Genomic DNA, 19233 nt, shown 5'->3' on the forward strand with positions numbered 1-19233 from the left:
TAAAAAAAGCTGATGGGTCAAAGAAGAAATGACAAGAGAAACTAGAAAATAGAATATTAATGAAAATACAATATATAAAAATTTGTGAAATGCAGCTAAAGCAGGGTGTAGAAATCCATTCATCTATTTAAATGCTTATGTTAGAAAAGTGATTTAAATCTAACGATCTTGGCTTTCATCATAAGAATCTAGAAAAAGAACCCAAAGTCAGTTGGAGGAAAGAAATGATCAAGAGCAGAAATTAACAAAATAAAAATTAGACAAACATTAGATAAAATTTAATTCTTTGAAAGAACTAATTCTTTGAAAGACCAAAATTAATTGGTCTTTCAAAAGACCAAAAACTAATTCTTTGAAAGACCAAAACATATTGATAAACCTCTTATCAGACTAATCAAGAAAAAGAGAGACAAATCACCAATGATTGAAAGAGGGGATATCACGACAGATCCTACAGAATTTGAGAAGACAACAGAAAATATTTATGAACATCTTTGTGCCAATAAATGTGACAACTTGGATCAAATGGACAAATCCTTGAAAAATATCAATTGACAAAATGAACTAACATATAAATTAAAAATGAGAATATATCTATCTCTACTAAATAACTTGAATTCATAAATAGAAACCTTACCTCAGAAGAAACTATAGTTTTACTAGTGAATTCTATAAAACATATACAAAAGCATATTTCCAGCTTTACAAAAACCTCTTCCAGAAAATAGGAGGCCAAACTAATTTTATGAGGCCAACATTAATATTAACGCTGCTAAATCCAAGTTTATTAAGCTTAAAATCGCCTACTTTAAAATATATCTGTAGGTTTGCTAAACATATAAAGCTTTACAACACAATTCTTGTTGGTTACTTCTAAGTTAGCATGCTATATTCTTGCATCTTAGTTTTCTAAAACCTACCCATTAGCATTGGTATTGTGCCTGATTTGATAGGCATTTTCATAATTCAAAAGAAAATGGAGGAGAATAAAAGAAAAAATTTTAGTTGTCTGCTTTTCTGATCTAGAATAATTTTTCTATTTAAGCTACACATTGAACAAACACAAATCTTTTAAAATTGAAAAAATATATTTTTTGCTCATGATATAAAATTTATATAATGCAAATAAACAAAAAGTATAAATAAAAATAGTCTAAGATTTCATGCCTCTAGATTATTATAATCAATGTCTTGAGGTAACTTCTCTGTACAGTTTAATAATAAATATGCCAGTGGGAAGAGAACTAGGGAGAATTAATAACTGTGAGTTTTAATCTGGAGAAAATGAATGTACAACATTGGGTAAGTGACTTAATCCCTTTGGGCCTCAGTTTCGTCATCTATAGAATGTGAAGACCTGATTAGACATTCTTATGGTCCCTTCTAACTTTTAAGTATATATTAATCCAAAGTGAATCTCACAACTCTTGAAGGCATAGAAATAAAATGAAAATCTATACTAAGCAGAAGGTGGCAGTGTTGTTGAAGAAAAGGCCTAGATTTTAATACCAGTAAGTGCAGGTGGATTGCTATGCACGGTGTTTGCACCTTGATAAAATTAGTGTGGGAGCAATTTAGTGACAAACCACTAATTTAGCAGGATTAAGATATCCTGTTACAACAGTTAGTTGTTTTTCCGAGGTCAGTAATATCATTATATATGACATTGCTTTGCTGTGAAATGAGATAGAATCAAACATGATCACCTAAAGCTCACACAAATATAGAAGTCATGCTAAGCTCAGAGCTTTTAAGAGAATAATAATTATTGTTATATTGGTTTCAGGTATTTTGAAATAGTTTGCCTGGCTATTATCAAGTGACAACTTCCTCATTCATATTTGGAATTTGGCACAGATATTTTTAGTGAGGCAAAGTTTTTCATTCTTTGTTTTCCAACTTTTTGAAATAAAGGAGGATTCAAGCACATACATTTTAATGGTCTTTAGAGAGCTTATCTTTAATACCTAGTAATGGAATTCAATAATTCAATCTTTGTTCTTTGTCTTAGAAATATCTGAGTTCAGTGTTTATAGTGGGGTTAAGATATGATATTTAAATTTATGATCTATTGTTTGTTTAGCATTACATACTAGAATACCATTTAATAAGGCAATAGATTGTAGGGACAGTTGTTAGATTAAGATTTCATTTAGAATGAAAAAAATCTGTTGGTAGATTTTGCTTGAGTCAGGTACAGTACTCCCCTAAAATCCCTCAGATTTCTACATTAATTAGATACCACTGTCTTAGTCCATTTGAACTACCATAACAGTGTATGATAAATCAAGTAAGTTATAAACAACAGAAATTTATTTCTCTCTGTTCTGGAGTCCAAGATCAAAGTGCCAGCAACTTCAGTGTCTGGTGAGAGCCTGCTTTCTGGCTCATAGACAACACTTTCTTGCCGTGTCCTCACCTGGTGGAAGGAGTGAGGGAGCTCCCTTGGGCCTCTTGTGTAAGGCTCTGCCCTCATGACCTCATCACCTCCCAAAGGCACCACCTCCTAATATCATCACTTTGGGGGTTAGGATTTCAGCATATGAATTTTGGGGAGACACACATATTTAGACCATAACAACCATTTTTTTTTTTTTTTTACTGGAATATCCCTCTCACCTCTGTATTTCTGGGATTATATACTATAGGAAGCAGATACACATCCAGGCCAAAATTGTTTTTCTGTCCCTCTGCAAAATTTTTGGGAAAGATTAAACTATCAGAAAAAATAGAACCAGCGATGCCAAAGATGAAGCATGAGATCACATGTTAATGCTAACACTCTTCCAAAACTCCTTTTTGTCTGGGTTTGTGTTATTTGCATGCAGCCCACAGGGTGGAGGCAGAAACCAGTATGGGAGAGTGGGAGGGCCTCTCCAGTGGCAGGAGTCAAAGCCTTCATTCCCCCACTGCTGGGCCGCCATCCCCCAAGGTTGTTGCCTCGTTCTTAAATTACCATGGCTTTTCCAGCAGAAATGTTAAAGTTTCGTTTTAGGCAACATCTTTCCTTCTTTATGAAGCTGACTCCTCTCTCTTTGGCTATTATTCTATAGAAAGAGTCACCCTATATATCTTAGCTACATATTCTCCTATCTGGGGTAACTTCCTGTATTATACCACGAGTATCTGTTTCTATTGCCTCAAATTCCCATTGGCAGCACCCATCAGAGTGACCTCCTGGCTCTTCCTTGATGATGCCGGACCTGTTCCCACCTCAGGACTTTTACAGTGGCTGTTCCCTATGCCTGGAATGCTTTTCCCCTGATAATCCTGTGACTAACTTTCTTTTTTTTTTTTTTTTTTTTAATTATACTTTAAGTTCTAGGGTACATGTGCATAACGTGCAGGTTTAATGCTTCCAAATCTTTTTTGTTCTAATGTCGCTTTCTCCGTGAAGACTTCCCTGATCTTCCCATATGCAGTTGCTACTCCCTACACCCCCACCCTCCTCTGTCCCCAGCATTCCTACTCCCCTTTCCACTCAATTTTTTCTCCATAGTACTTCCCACCTTCTAATAATTGCATAACTTACATATTGATTTTGTTTACTGTTTGTCTCCCTCTGCCAAAATGTAAGCCCTATGAAGGCAAGACGTTTTGTCTATTTTGCTTGTTGCTGCGTTTTCAGTGCTAAAAAAGTGCCTGTCAGAACAGAAATAAGCAATAACTACTACTTGAATGAAGATATCAGTTCATTTTCTCAAAAGAATTTTCTATGTGGTTAGAAAATTATTATTCTCTATTCATTTTCTTCAAAATAAAAGAAGGAACAGGGATGTATGCAGTAGACAGAAGCATACATACTTTTCAAGCTTGGTAGATACTTTAAAAATATTTCAGAAAGCTTCTTTGTATTCTTAATGCAACCAAAGACGACTTACAGGAAAATATGTGTCAGGATAAGAATTGAATTCATATCCTGCTGTATAAGCTTAATAATAGAATAATTTTAAGATATAGGTTAAGGCTAACTTGGATCTTTTTGAATGTTCTCACAGGTGAGTTTATTATTCTGTGCCCAGTGTTCCCTCTAGTGGGCTGCAGTAATGCTTTGGCTGCCAGGTCATTGGGCAACATTGCCAAGAGGTGCTGAACATTCTTATTCCCTTTGTTTCCTTCCCCTGGCTAACCTGGAAAAGTGCAAGAAGTATAACATATTCTGTAGATCATTAGCCAAAGTGTGCTTCCTCTGGGGTGTGCATCTAAATTATATCCTTATTAGGAGCTTTGTGAGTTAAAAATTTGTACTCAAAGAAAGTTATTCCTATGATACTTTACTATAATTTGGAAAGCAAAAAAGCAAATTTTCAGACACTCTGAGCTCAACCCAAACTGGATAACTCTGTTTTCCTTATAAATACCATTTAAAAGTTAGCCTTATGCCAGGATCCTCCCTTCCCTCTTCTTTAAAAAAAATTAATTTAAACGTAAATTTTACTTTTTTTTTTTTTTTCCTTTTTTTTTTTAATGAGACAGGGTCTTGCTCTATCACCCAGGCTGGAGTGCAGTGGTGCCATTTCAACTCACTGCAACCTCCACCTCCTGGGTACAAGGTATTATCCTGCCTCAGCTTCCTGAGTAGCTGGGATTATAGGTGCGTGCCACCACACCTGGCTAATTTTTTTTTTTTTTTTTTGTATTTTTAGTAGAGATGGGATTTCACCATGTTGGCTACGCTGGTCTTGAATGAACTCCTGGCCTCTAGTGATCCGCCTGCTTTGGCATCCCAAAGTGCTGGGATTATAGGTGTGAGCCACTGTGCCTGGCCCAAGACCCTCCCTTCTTTTGAACAGATCTTTTCAGTTTTCTTACATTCAAATTTTCCTCATTTTTAAGGCTCAATTTAAAGGCTACTTATTACTTATTTTTGTTACTGTGTTCTCCAGATGGAAGGTAGTATCTAACTTCTGTTTACCACCAGTGCTAGTCTTTCATTTCGAGGAGTTTATAGGCCAGCAGGAAGGATGAATTGTGTTTGCTAATAACTATGAAACAAGGTAGAAATTGATCAATGTATTTTTAGATGCTCAGATAAAAATCCTACAAACATTTAGAGACAGAGTCAACTTCTGGCTGCTTCATGGTGGAGGTGGTATTTGACCCTTAAGGAATGGATACAATTTGGGTGGGCAGAGAAAGAGGATGAAAGAAGGACTTGCCAAGTTAGAAGTTAAGAGCAGACATAAACATGGAAACAGGAATTCTTATAAGAAATAGTTATTGGTTCAATGAATGTGATGTAACAAAGTTTAACAAAGGAAGCCTAATGAGAGCCAGGGCTGGAAAGGTAAGATTGGGCCAAATCATGAAAAGATCTGAGTGTCAGGCTAAGGAATTTAGATTTTTTTTTTTTTGAGACAGTCTTTCTGTGTTGCCGAGGCTGGAATGCACTGGCACGATCTTGGCTCACTGTGACCTCTGCCTCCTGGGTCCAAGTGATTCTCCTGCCTCAGCCTCTGAATAGCTGGGATTACAGGCACCCACCACCACGCCCAGCTAATTTTTGTATTTTTAGTAGAGACAGAGAGTTTCGCCATGTTGGCCAGGCTGGTCTTGAACTCCTGACCTCAGGTGATCCACCCGCTTTGGACTCCCAAAGTGCTGGGATCACAGGCATAAGCCACTGTGCCTGGCCAGGAATTTAGATTTCTACTGAAAATGGGGAATTATAGACTTTTCTTTATCAGGCAAGTGACATGGACACAGATCTACTTAAGGTTAAATTAAACCAATGTATAGATAGAATGGCCTAGAGTGGGGAGATTCTATAGACAAGGAGACCTTGCAATAATGAAGCAAAGGGATAATAGAGGCATGGACATAATAGTAGCAATGAGGAAAGAAAGACTGGGATGGTTAATTGACAGGGCTGAGTTAGAATCAACAGGACTAGACAACTGACTGATTGAGTAAAGGGAAGCGGTGTTGTGTCTAGGTTACTGGAGAATGGTGTTTATTAACCAAAATGGCTATGTAGGTTTTTGTGCATGTGGGACAGTTAGGTTTTACTGACAAAAGAAGTTAGGTTTTACGAGAAATGTTTTTTAGGGTGTTTCCAGAAATATATCAGAGTGGCGAACTAGTAGGTTATTGATGCCAGCTTTTTCTAACTTCATAAATATTATTATATAGGCAATCTAAGGTGAGGAACAGTGTCTGATATTTTTCATTTTCACCTTTCATCTATCCTGAGACCTATAACAGTGCTGAGAACATTGTAGGTACTCAAGAAATATGTACTGATTGATAATGTATTTTACTTTTGGAGACAGGTTTGTGGAGAGAAGCTACTGGCCTCACTCTAAAATTGTTATTTAAAAAGTGCCCACTGGCTAGGCATGGTGGCTCATGCCTGTAATCTCAGCACTTTGGGAGGCCAAGGTGAGCAGATCATTTAAGGTCAGGAATTTGAGACCAGCCTGACCAACATGGTGAAACCCCATCTCTATGAAAAATACAAAAAATTAGGCAGGTGAGGTGGCACACGCCTGTAATCTCAGCTACTCATTAGGCTGAGGCATGCGAATTGCTTGAACCTGGGAGGTGGAGGTTACAGTGAGCCGAGATTATGCCAGTGCACTCCAGCCTGGGCAACAGAGCGAGACTCCATCTCAAAAAAATATAAAAAGTAAAAAAATAAAAAGTGCCCATGGCTCTGAAGTTTCCTTCCTTGAGTAGCCTGAGGCCTGACATTCCCTGCACTCAAATTCTTTGGGTTACTACAAGGTAGGTGGCTATTAACATGTAAATGATATCTGCATGAACATAACACAGTATAGCATTAGGTCTTTATTAGTTAGCATATTCTTTAAAAGAACAAATCCATTCCTTAGATGAGAGCTGGGTTCTAAGGGAATAAGAGAAAGGAGAGGTAATTTCTGTAGAGAACAAATGAGAAGGGAAAGTGTGAAAGTAGGGTCAGTGACAGGCCCAGTAAAGTGGTGAATTCTGGGCAGATCTGAAGTAGGGGCTGGAAGAAAGATGGGAAAGAGTAGTGCTGGCGAGGCAAAAACAATAGAAATTCACTACACTGAATTAATGGGATCATTTAATTTACAGTGTAAACCAAGAATACAATTTTAAGTCCCCCAGCCAACTAAATGGATCCCCTTCTTGGTCACAGGCATTCCAAAGTAAATCTGAAACATTAGTTAAGGCCATAATGGGAAGTGGGGGGTTGTCAAACATTCCTCACTATACCATCCTCCCTTTGGAATTCAGACACAACTGACCAGCAATAAAATTAAAACAGAGATCTTAAGACTGACAAAACTGACTCTTTGTTGCAATAAGATAGACAATACCAGCCTGACTCTAATGTAGCATCGCATGACAGATAACAGGCTCTAAAGGAAATTGAAGTATTTTACCCCAAAATACATTTCTTTGACATATTTTGAAATGGCCCTGCAAAGCTGTGTCTTGTGGGGAAAAATCTACATTCTGTAGAGAAACTCCTTCCCTTTCCAGGTATTTTCCTGATCCAGGAGAGATTAAGAGTCTGGTACCTTTTTAGGTTTGATGAGAGACATTTAGCATCTACATTCCCTGAAGCCTGCTACCTGGAGGCTTTATCTTCCTAATAAGAATCTTGGTCACCACAACCACCTGTATTTTAACCCAGACACTTCTTTCTATTGATACCAGGACTTCAGATAATAATTTAACTGTTTCAATCAATTGCCAGTCAGAAACTCCTTGAATCCACCTGTGACCTGGAAGCCTCACCACCTCCCACCCCCCACCCCCAGCTTCAAGTTTTCCCACATTTCTGGACCAAATCAATGTACGTACACCTTACACGTATTGACTGATGTCTGTCCATAACCTCTGTCCCCCTAAAAGGTGTAAAGTCAAGCTGTAACCCAACCACCTTGAGCACATGTTCTCAGGACCTCCTGGGGTTGTGTCATGAGCCTTGGTCATTCATATTTGGCTCAGGATAAACCTCTTGAACTACTTTATAGTGTTTAACTCTTTGTGTCAACAACAGTGTCATGTGTCTTCAGTTATAGATAATATAAATTGCAGCGTTATTTACAGTGGGGAGACTCTAACTCTGGAAGTCCAGAGGCCTAGCTGTCCCCCTTTCACCGGCTAGGCTGCTTAGCACAGTTTTTTAACCTCCAAATGCCTCTTTGTGAGGCAACCTAACATAGTGTAAAGAGGCTCCAGATCCAAAAAATCTGAATTAAATTTTGGCTCTCACTTACCAAGTCGTGTGCCCTTAGAAAACTTACTTCAACTTGTTCAGCCTTGGTTTCCATCTTTGTAAGCTGGAGATATCATTACATCATACCCTTTTTTAAAGGATAAATGAAATGACAAATCTAAAGCACTTGGTAAGTAACAGGACTTCAGTAAATATTATCCTCTTTCTTCCTTTCCTCTCTTCATTTTCCAAGTCTATGAAATGATAGAACTGGACTAGATAACATTGCATATCCCCCTTTCCATGCTTCTTTTAAAAAATGATTCTATGAATTCTTGAAATCCTTCCTCCTACATTCCTGCCAAAAGTCTACAAGAATCATAAATTAATGCTGCCAGGAAAATGAGTCAAATAAATGACTTCTTCTTTTCTCCTCCTCTGACATGCTGGTGTTCCCTCTGTTACCCTTCCCTTCCTTTCCCTCTCTCTTCAGAAGGCTGTGTTTTAGTTTTGCTAACGTTAAAAAAATCAGTGTTAATTGTGAAAGCACAGTAAGGAAGAATTTATTCAGGACCATCATGATAGGTAATGGCTCCACTGCAATGTAGTCTTGCGGTGGTGAGAGAGATGGAGCTTGACTCTGAATACAGCATGGGTAAGTGGGAATTTATGGCCCAGGAGAGGATGGGGGTCAGTGGATAGAAAATTAAGAGGAAACATCATGGGTAAGAGGGATTCTGGCTAAATTGATCTAATAGGATGCTTGATGAGGGCAGGCCAGGGTGATCAGACATTATGGAGAGTGGGGGAAAATTGAGGATAAGAAACCTGATCAGGTATCCAGGGCAATCAGATACTACCAGTGGGGAGTTCTTGCTAAACTGACTTAGCAGGGTTCTTTGTTAAAACTTGTTTTTATAAGAAAGGGCACAGATGGGCCTACGAAAACATTCAGGAGCTGACTAAAAGTTTGGACAAACAAATAATTTTTGTCAATACTAAAGGCAGATTATAGTCACACCTTTCCAATGGTACTAAATGACCATGGCTGAACATAGGATTATTTTTTTTTTCTTTATATGTTGACCAACAGGCTAACAGAGATGTTGGCAGGAGAAAAGAAGGCCAAGATTCCTTTGATGAGGTGATTCAGGACTCAGGTAACTGTTTGCTGGAAGACAATACCCTTAACATTCCCTGAAGAGGGAAGGAAATGTGTCCTTATGGGAATCTACACAAATACAGACGGCTGGGAGCTGCTGAGTCCATTTGTGGGGACAGCTGCCAAGCAGAGGTGTTGGGAGATTGCCTGTTACAGTGAAGTACAAGTTCTTGTGAATGTTTCTGAGGCCACACTTGATCCCTTGAGGCTGCCTACTTTAAAAAGGGTGAGGTCTTCTCACTGCCCGATTCTGACTTCTGAATCCTAGATACCGAGGTTTGTGTTGGAGTGCCTAAGTGCTTGCTGTAGGCTTGCTTCTGAGTAGGCTGGCACATTGGAACTTATGCTTCTTGTGTTTTGTCCCTAAAGTGTTCTGCATCAAGTGCTTGCTCTGTTTATTATTCCTTGTGCTTACTCTTTGTTTTTTTTCCTTTCTGTTCTTATTTGAACAGAATCACAAATGTACTAACCTTTTCTGAATTTTGGTCCATCTTAAGGAAGGCTCCAATCTAAGCCCCTCCTCTGGGTAGAAAGGTTCTTTACTGCCCTTTGCTCTAAGAGTTGGCTGTCAACAACATTTAGGATCTCCGCCTGGAATCCAGACTGTCCTTGATATGGTTTGGCTCTGTGTCCCCACCCAAATCTCATTTTGTAGCTCCCATAATTCCCACATGTTGTGGGAGGGACCTGATGGGAGATGATTGAATCATGGAGGCGGGTCTTTCCCGTGCTGTTCTTGTGATAGTGAATGGGTCTCACAATAACTGATGGTTTCAAAAATGGGAGCCTCCCTGCATGAGGCCTCTTTTTGTCTGCTGCCATCCACATAGGATGTGACTTGCCCCTCCTTGCCTTTTGCCATGATTGTGAGGCCTCCCCAGCCATGTGGAACTGTAAGTCCAATGAACTTCTTTCTTTTGTAAATTGCCCAGTGTCAAGTATGTCTTTATCAGTAGCATGAAAACAGACTAATACAGTTCTACTGTGTTTTGGATGAAGTTGGTAACGAATCTTAACAAAGGCAAAATATGGCTTCAAATAAGAAGAGTAATCTTGTCCTCTTTCTCTGTATATTAATATGCTATTATACTCAGGGAACAATGCTTTCCAGATTCATATCAGAGAAACAAAAAAGTGAATGTAACTTTCTGCTATTTTATCACTCTCAGTTTCAATCATTTAGTTGGAAACCCATCTGAATAGGCTAGCAAATAGGACTTGATAGGATGAGAATTGAATGTAGGCTGGCTGGAAAGACAGCCATAAGATCATACTACAACACACCTGCAATCCTGATTCAGGGCTTAAACTTTTCATTGACCAAGACAAAGATGTCCTGGACAGGGAAATTGTCTGTGCAAAGTTCCCTACCAAAATATCTCTAATCCTTAAAGCAGCATCAGAGAACATTCTATTATCCATTTCATTAATTTCTCATGGATGAGAAATGACACCTACTGTTGTTATAAGGTGTTTTCCTAAAATTAGACTTATTTCTGAGAGCACAACTGAGAAAGGTGGTTACTCCCAGGAAATATTAGTGAAGAATTCATACATTTGGAGTTGAGCTTCATAGGATTGGTTAGAAGACCAGAAGGGCAAGAGAGATAAGGAAAGGTTGGGAACATAACTGAAGTTGAGGGATAGAACATTCGCTCAAAAGGGAGCTAATGGATGGGAAATAAATGGAAAGGGGGTGTTATGGAGGAACTGGGGTCTTCAGTGAGGTTAATAAAAAGCCAGATACATTGCGTTTAAAACAGTGAACAAGTTAGACATATGGATGTTTCAGTCATTCAGTGAGAATTGATTTAAGATTTCAGAGAGAGTAAATGAGAAGTCCTATATGACTAGATGTAGATACCTGTGGGAAGAGTTTCAGGAGTTAAGACTGGAGTAGTAGTTGGGGCTAGACTCTGAAGGTCTTTCATGCCTTTTTAAGGAGCTCTAACTTCATCTGAAGATAGCTGAGGTAAAGCAATGGGGTCTTTGTCTCGGGGAGTGGCAGAATCAGCACTTGTTTTTAGGATTATGTGTGTGAATCCTTGCCATGAGAGGGAGAAATTGAGGTTATTTCTTCAATGCATTTGACAGATAAGGAGTGCTTAGTCTAAGGCAGAGGCAATGGTGCAGGAGAGAAACTAGATTTGCAAAGCATTTCTGTGATTGATAGAACTCACGAGTTTTGATGACTCACTGGGCAGGGTGAGAGAAAGAGAGGAAGCACAGAATATTCCCAGGCTTTTACATTTGAAGTGTCACCCTTAACAGAGATAAAAAAATGAGAAGGAATAGGTTTTGAAGTGGGATGGGGTGAGGCAGAGCTAAAATAAGTTTTGGTCATGGTGCATGAGAAGAAGCTATGAAACATAAAGGTGGATATCGGTGTCTGGACTTCAGGAAAGATTGGGGCTGGAGCTGAAGATTGAAAGCTTATCAGCTGTAGATGGTAGCAGAGGTCTTGAAGAGAGAGCAGGTGGTGTGAATGGAGAAAATGACCTCAGATGCAAACATGGTAACCAATAGAAGTAGAAGTAGTTGTCATAATGGCATGAAAAAAAAATGACCAGAGAGGAGGGAGGAGAAGCAGGAGCTGATGGGGCTCTGAAAGATATGATAAACAGTACTAAATGCTGCAGAGGGCTAGGAGGGGTGAAGACAGAAAATAGAAACTTGGATTTAGCAATGAGAAGGCAACCTAGAGCATTGCCAGTAGAGTGGTGGAGGCAATGAATTGAGGAATGTCCGTGTAGTGAGAAAAAGTAGATAGTGTGGATAGAATTCACATTTGAGGAGTTTAGTGATAAAACAGGTGCACAGCACTAGAGAAGAAGGTCCTGCCATGAGGGTCGTTGCTGGATTCAGGTACCTAAAAAGCTTTAACCTTAAAAAGGGCTGTGAGACAATTTGCAAATATAGTCAAAATGAAATCCCTCTTTACAGCTGTGTCTTCTTGGGCTTTAATGTAACTGTTATGTCTGGGATATATTTGTTTCATCCTCAGAATATCTATGTTTACCAGCAAGCTGTATTATAAAGCAACTCTGTTGCACATTATTTTAAGAATTAAAAACCATCCTTTTTGTTTTCCTTACCCAACGGCAAACATTTTCTTTTTTAAAAGCAGGGCTGGGCTATGACGATAGTTCATGGCCTACATGAAGCACAGGCTGGGACCCCTCACTTCCAACTGGCCTTTCCCAAGTTTTCCCCAGTTCTTTGAGACCTTTGGAGAGTGGATTTTTCTGTACATAAAAGACTCAGATTTTTTAGTCCCTCTCATCTCAAAGGTGAGATTGCTCATCTCTTTGAGTCACAGATACACACACAGCCTTCTGTGAAATTTCTGCCTTAATCTCTTCGATGGGTGATGTGTTAGCTATGCAGACTATTTTCAAGTTATTGTTTTAATAGACCTTTACCATAAGGCTCAAATAAATCATGACTGCTTTATACTGGTTGGAAGACAGATTTAGACTCAATGGGAGAGCACAACTAAATCACAGTATAACACTTGGAAAATTTACCTTCTTTTAATGTCATATTTCTTTCTAAATGGCTGTGATGAGTGGTTTTTTAGAAGACCTGTGAAAGTAGTACAGTATTTCAAAAAGTTAATACTTTATGACAGGTTTCAAAAATATCTGAAAATCGGTATATATGTTCAAGCTTGATCGTTCTATATCATAATACCTGTAATAGATTTTAAAAACATTTCTTGGCAATTAAAAAATTAATCCTAAAGAGAGGTGAAAAAAACTTAAAACCAAGTGAAATGTGTCAGGATTATTAGGTAGAAGCTGAAAATGAATATGTGGGTTGGAGAATAGGGCAGACTTTTTATTATATTTAAAGCTATGTAGAGTTTAGACAATGTGAAATTATTAATGAGGCTGGTTCTCTCCTTCTGCAACCAGGGAAAATAACTCTTCTGCCTATGGTTAGGGATCTTCCTCCTTATGCTTGTGACAAGGTGACCTCTAAAATCATGGAAGACATGCTAATGCTAAATAAAAGTTCAGACCAGGTAAAAATTTGTTTTCAGTACTTTCAGCCTCTTCTTTCTGTTCTCTCCCTCAGGGCTCACTCAGATTCTTCCTGGCAACTTCCCTACCTAATCCTCTTCTCAGAAAAGGGTCAGGTAAGGGCAATTTTCAGTTTGCAGTAAATTTGCTCATCTTTACCTCTTCTAAGGGGATTTACATTTTAGGTTTTATTTCTAGTTACTGTGTGATGGAAAGGCTTTTTCTTCTGTCAGATTTCTAGGCATTCGTCAATTGGTGGAAAGGTCTCTACAGGAAGAGGGGAGCTTGCTGACATGCTTAACATCACATGTAGATAGAAGCTTACAACACTGTCTACTCAGCACCAGTGTGGTTTTAACAAGTGGGCTGAAGGTATGACTGTCTGTTTGCAATGTGTATTAAATAAGCCACGTATGTTAGTCTGCAGAGAGCTGAACTGGGTCTGCTTGCTCTCTCTTGCTCAACTTCCTAATTAATCTTGAACCCATGAACCCTAGCTTCCACCCCTCCTCCCTCCCTTCAGACTCATGAATGGTTCCTTAATTATCAAATCCAGTAGACATTTTTTTTTTTTCTTCTGTGCCTTTTCATGTCCTGGTAGCAACATTTAGTACTGGTGACCATGCTCTCCTCCCCTCAGTGGTCGCCATGATTTGAGCCTCTCTTTAGGAATTCTGTTGCCTCTGCTTACCTCATATATCAGGCTCCCTCTTGGTCCCTCCTCTTCTCACCTCTGCACTCCCTCATGCAAACTCATCATGCCCATTGCTTTAACTGCTCCTTCTGTTCTCTGCACATTCAACTCTCACAAACCATCTCTGTCTGCCCTGGTCTTTTACCTGTTTTACTCAAGATAGAAACTTCAGCATTATTTTTGTTTCTTGCCTCCTTCTCATGCCTATATCCAATCAATGACCAGATTCTATATGTTCATGTCTGTAGGTTTGTAAGCATTCCCTCATTTCTATTTACTATGACTACTACTTTATTTCAGGAGTGCACCATCTCTGGCCTGTGGTTCTGACTTTGCCTCTCCGATCTCCCAGGCTTGTTTCTGTGACTAGAATGTTCTTTCTAAAGTTGAAATCAGTGAGTGTTGGTCTCCTTGTCATAGTTCTCTGTGTACCACTTATAGGATAAAATCTGCATTCCATAGCCAGGCGTGATTGATCTGTTTCCTATCAACCGCTCCAGTTTTCTCTCCTAGCTGTGACTCCATCTATATTGCACCCTTTGGCAATCCCAAGCTCTTGGCAGCACGTCAAGCAGGCAGTGCTCTTTCATGCCTCCACGTTTTGGCAGATGTAGTTCCTTTTGCCTGAAATGTTCTCTTATTCTTCCCAGGCTGAGAAAAATGTTTTTTCCAATTTCATTTTTTTTTCCCTTTGGGAAGTATTTTTGCCTGACACTTCCAGGCAGGCAGCAGGCATTGGCCCTCTTTATTTTATTCCTATTGTATCTTAAACACACTTCTAATACTTCTCTTATACTGTATTATAAGTTTTTGGTTTTGTGGTTGTCTTCCCACTCACCTACAAACTCCTTGAGGGAAAAGACTGTGTATTTCCTTAACTACCTGTGGTTTTTTGAACAGTGCTTAACATTTTCAATAGATATATATTCAATGAAAGAATGTATGGATTCACTTAAAATGCAGAAACATGTCTTTCATTTTTCTAAAACTATTGGGGCACTTAGAAAGAAGCTTAGCCCTTAGCTTCTTTATCCGTATTTATCTATAAACATTTTTAATGAAGACCTCTTCTTTAATAACCACTTATGGAATCTGCATATATACTCTTGAATAGGTCTGTAAGTTCCGCCATTATGGGCACACAGAAAGGAGATAGTTGAGATTCAGAAAAGATGCAGAAATCCCAAAGGGTAGAATGATAAAGAAGAAAGATAAACACTAAATATGGCACAGACTACCTTTTTTCCAATGAAAATAGGATTTAATTTCATTTTAAGGGTATAATTGTGATCAGAAGGTATTGACTAAAAATACCTTATAAACATTCTATTTGCTATTTCCAATAGGATGACATCAAGATTTTGAAAGCCATATTTTGTCAGAATTATTTCCTTTTTGGCTCCAATATTTAATTCTTAAGTAAAGCCAACATAGCACACCAGGCATATAGTTTTCATACAATTACAGGTTCTGGGAGCTGGAAGGTACTTTAGAAGCCATCTCTTGATTACCTTAGAGAACATTTATTGAGTAGTTACTAGAGCAGGTATTGTTTCACTGCTTCACATGTATTACATCATTTCATGAGGTACATGCTATTATCACCCCCATTTTACAGATGAGGAAGCTGAGGCATAGTGAAGTTAAGTAATTCATTCAAGATTATGGAAATTAAGTGGCAGAGCCAGGCCTTGAACTTAATCTAGTTCAATCTGCTCATTTGACACACATGAGAAAACTAAGACTCACCAAGGACACACAATTACAAGGAACCCACTCTTATACTTTTGGCTTAAGGAAATACATTGGCACTTTTTGATTTGTTCAGGGTATGTATTACAAATTGGTAGCAGACCATCAGGAGTAGTGCTTTTCTGAAGCCAGTGTCAGCTTTAGTCAGGGGCTGTTCATAGCAAGAAAATTTTTGAGAATTCTCTTCAGTTCAGAATCAGAACAAAAAAAGTCAAAACTCACAGACACACACACACACACACACACACACACACACACACACACACACCTCTTCGCACTGGCCATTCTTAATCAGTGAGTCTCTTTTTGTGCATTGTGGGAACATAGAACAGGCCAGAAAATTATAAGAATACCCATGTGAACAGTACAGTAAGACGTATGTATTTGTATTCATATGTGTGTGTGTGTGTGTGTTTGTATATATATAGATAATAAGACTTGATTTTATAATTTTTGAAATTTAACTTTGATACAAAACTATTCCATATTCGGGTTTTCTCTATTTCTGATGTAAAAGCTTGGATTCCTGAGTTCCTGGCCTCATTCTGAGAAACAGTCAACCCATATGGGACTGCACATGTTAAGTTGCTATGGTTGTGATTTGCAAGGCTCATGGAGAAAGCTATTTCACTGTTTTCTGTGGGGATTACAGGACTAATTCTTGCACTGGTTTTTGTATCTTTAAATTAGTAGTTTTGTGTGGTGGTGGGCTATTCTTCTAGCAGCATGTTTCTACTTATTGAAAGCTTTGCTGAACAAAATATACCCATTCTTTTATATAAATAAAGACATTATTGTTGGAATAATGCAGTTCAGGGGATGCCTCTTCTGGTAGCCTATCTGTCAATCTGTTTAGTTGGCTTTCTCAGCCCACCCATTCTAATTACTGCTTTTTAATCTCCTAGAATGGGGATCTGGAAAGGGGATTTGTTACAACTGGGTTATTTAAATAGAATTTTCCAAATATACAGAATCTCCTCCTCAGATCCCAAGCTCACTACCCCATTCCTTCCTGCTTGCTTTAGAAACCCTTGGCAGGCTGTTATTATGGACCGAAGGGCAGGTTTCAAGCACCCTCTATTTATGAAATGGCAAGAGCCAGTCAGTAAGCTGCATGTGTTTGGAATTGTTACCCTTTGTTCTAATTGCATTTTGACTTCTGCTGAATTTGGCAGTGTAAATTTTTTTCAGGAGATAAATTCATAAATGTCAAATATTAGATATACTGTCAGTCGTTTGGTTATTTTTGTGATTAATTTTGTGCTGACATTGGAATTAATAGAGGCAATTTGATGGATGCTGTATTCTAAATATTTTGTGTTATCAAATTCTGGTAGGATCTATTTTTTGAAAAAGATGTGAAAATGTTAATTTGGAAGTGTGAAGGAAAACATGACCTTAAAAAGTTGTACACCTGTGACATTATTTGTTTTGTTTAGTAAAATGACGGATGTCTTTGCAATATCCCAGCCCTTGCCCTGAAGGCCAGTGGCTCAGAATCAGCTACCCAAAAGCTACACATGGCTAGGATATGGTCTACCTCACATCAGTGTAGATTTCTCTACATATCTTCTTACATATGAGAGCCTGCCATGTCTCTTATTGTGACCTATTTGTAACAGGAAACACTGAAACTCTAGAGGCAAATTTTTCAGCTCTGTAAATTGGATGGTTCTTCTCTACTTTCTTCTAAAATATCGCAAACTTGACATGGCTCACAATTTATTTCTTTTCCTTCCTTCCTTCCTTCCTTCCTTCCTTCCTTCCTTCTTTCTTTTCTTTTCTTTTCTTTTCTTTTCTTTTCTTTTCTTTTCTTTTCTTTTCTTTCTTTCTTTCTTTCTTTCTTTCTTTCTTTCTTTCTTTCTTTCCTTCCTTCCTTCCTTCCTTCCTTCCTTCCTTCCTTCCTTCCTTCCTTTCTTTCTTTTATTGAGACAGAATCTTGCTCTATTGCACAGGCTGGAGTGCAGCGGTGTGATCTCGGCTGCAACCTCCTCCTGCTGGGTTCAAGCGATTCTCCTGCCTCAGCCTCCTGAGTAGCTGGGACTACACATGCAGTAAAAGTAGCCATGCCTGGCTAATTTTCTTATGTTTTTAGTAGAGAGGGGCTTCACCATGTTGGCCAGGTTGGTCTTGAACTCCTGACCTCAAGTGATACGCAAGGCTTGGCCTCCCAAATTGCTGGGATTACAGGCGTGAGCCACTGCACCCAGCCAAGGCTCATAATTTCTTTAAACAGCCATCTTGTCCCTCCCCATATTTTTCCTCCCCAATCCTTCCTTTCCTACCAATACTTTCTAAAATTGAGTACTGTCTGCATTTCTCATTCTTCACTCATGTTGTTCCTTGTAGACTGGCTTCCATTGCCACTCAACTCTCTGAGGACACTAATGATCTCCTCATTGACAATACTGCTCTGTATTCCTTTCTTTTTAATGTTTATATCATCTCATCTTATTGACCATTCCCCCATGACCTTTGTATTTGTTTGTAGTAACCATAATAGTAATAATTAATAAAATTATTAATAAATATAATTATAAATTACATGACATAATTTAGAATAATAATTATTATCACTTTTATTCTTGGTATTGCAAAGGGCTGGTTGCCATTCTATTTTTGGGTTAATTTTCTCCATCTTCTTTAATAATTCTACTTTCTTCTACAATCTGTTAACGTGAGGCATTTTCCAATTTACCTAGTTGGGAAATTTTTGAGTCCCTTTGACTTCTTGTTCTGTCTCTCTCTTTCCCCTCATAATTAGTTAACAAATCTTTTGGGTCTTCTTGTGTAGTGTTTTTCCCCCTCACCTTTTCCCCCTCATTGCCACCACTCTAATCTGTCTTAATTACCTCCTGTCTGGACTGACACCTCCCTTTGCCCCTCATAGTGCAGCCCATATCGCAAGAATGAACTCTCCAAAATAACTTATGTAAATGCTGTTTTCCTTGTCAAAAGCCATGTTTTTACTGATAGGTGAAATTTTGAGCTTTGCAGTCTATATCTAATATTACTTCCCATTGCTCCCTTATGTGAATGTTATGCTTCAACCAAACATGCCATGGATGTTCTCTAAACTTTAAATTTCTTATCTTCATTCCCATACCCACCTCTCCCTTCTCCTTCTTGTTTTTTTTTTTCCCTTTCCTGTTTTTACCACTCACTGATTTGTCCCACAACCATGAATGAAGCTCTTACCATGGGCAAGTCCTTGTGTAGGTCCTGAAGACAGAAAAACAATTATAAGTCAGTTACACCCCCTCCAGTTTCTAGACTAGTAAGTGGTACTAACAAGAGAAAAAATTATGTTACTAGGATAAATGACATAACCAAGTTCTGTTCAAAGAGTTTTTAGAAGTGCAGAGCTAGTAACCAACACTGATTGGTAGTGTTAGAAAGAGTCCTACTGAGAATGTGACCCATCAGCTAAATGTTGAAAACAATTTTT

The sequence above is a fragment of the Piliocolobus tephrosceles genome, chromosome 3 (genome assembly GCF_002776525.5).
Source record: "Piliocolobus tephrosceles isolate RC106 chromosome 3, ASM277652v3, whole genome shotgun sequence".
NCBI lineage: Eukaryota > Metazoa > Chordata > Mammalia > Primates > Cercopithecidae > Piliocolobus > Piliocolobus tephrosceles.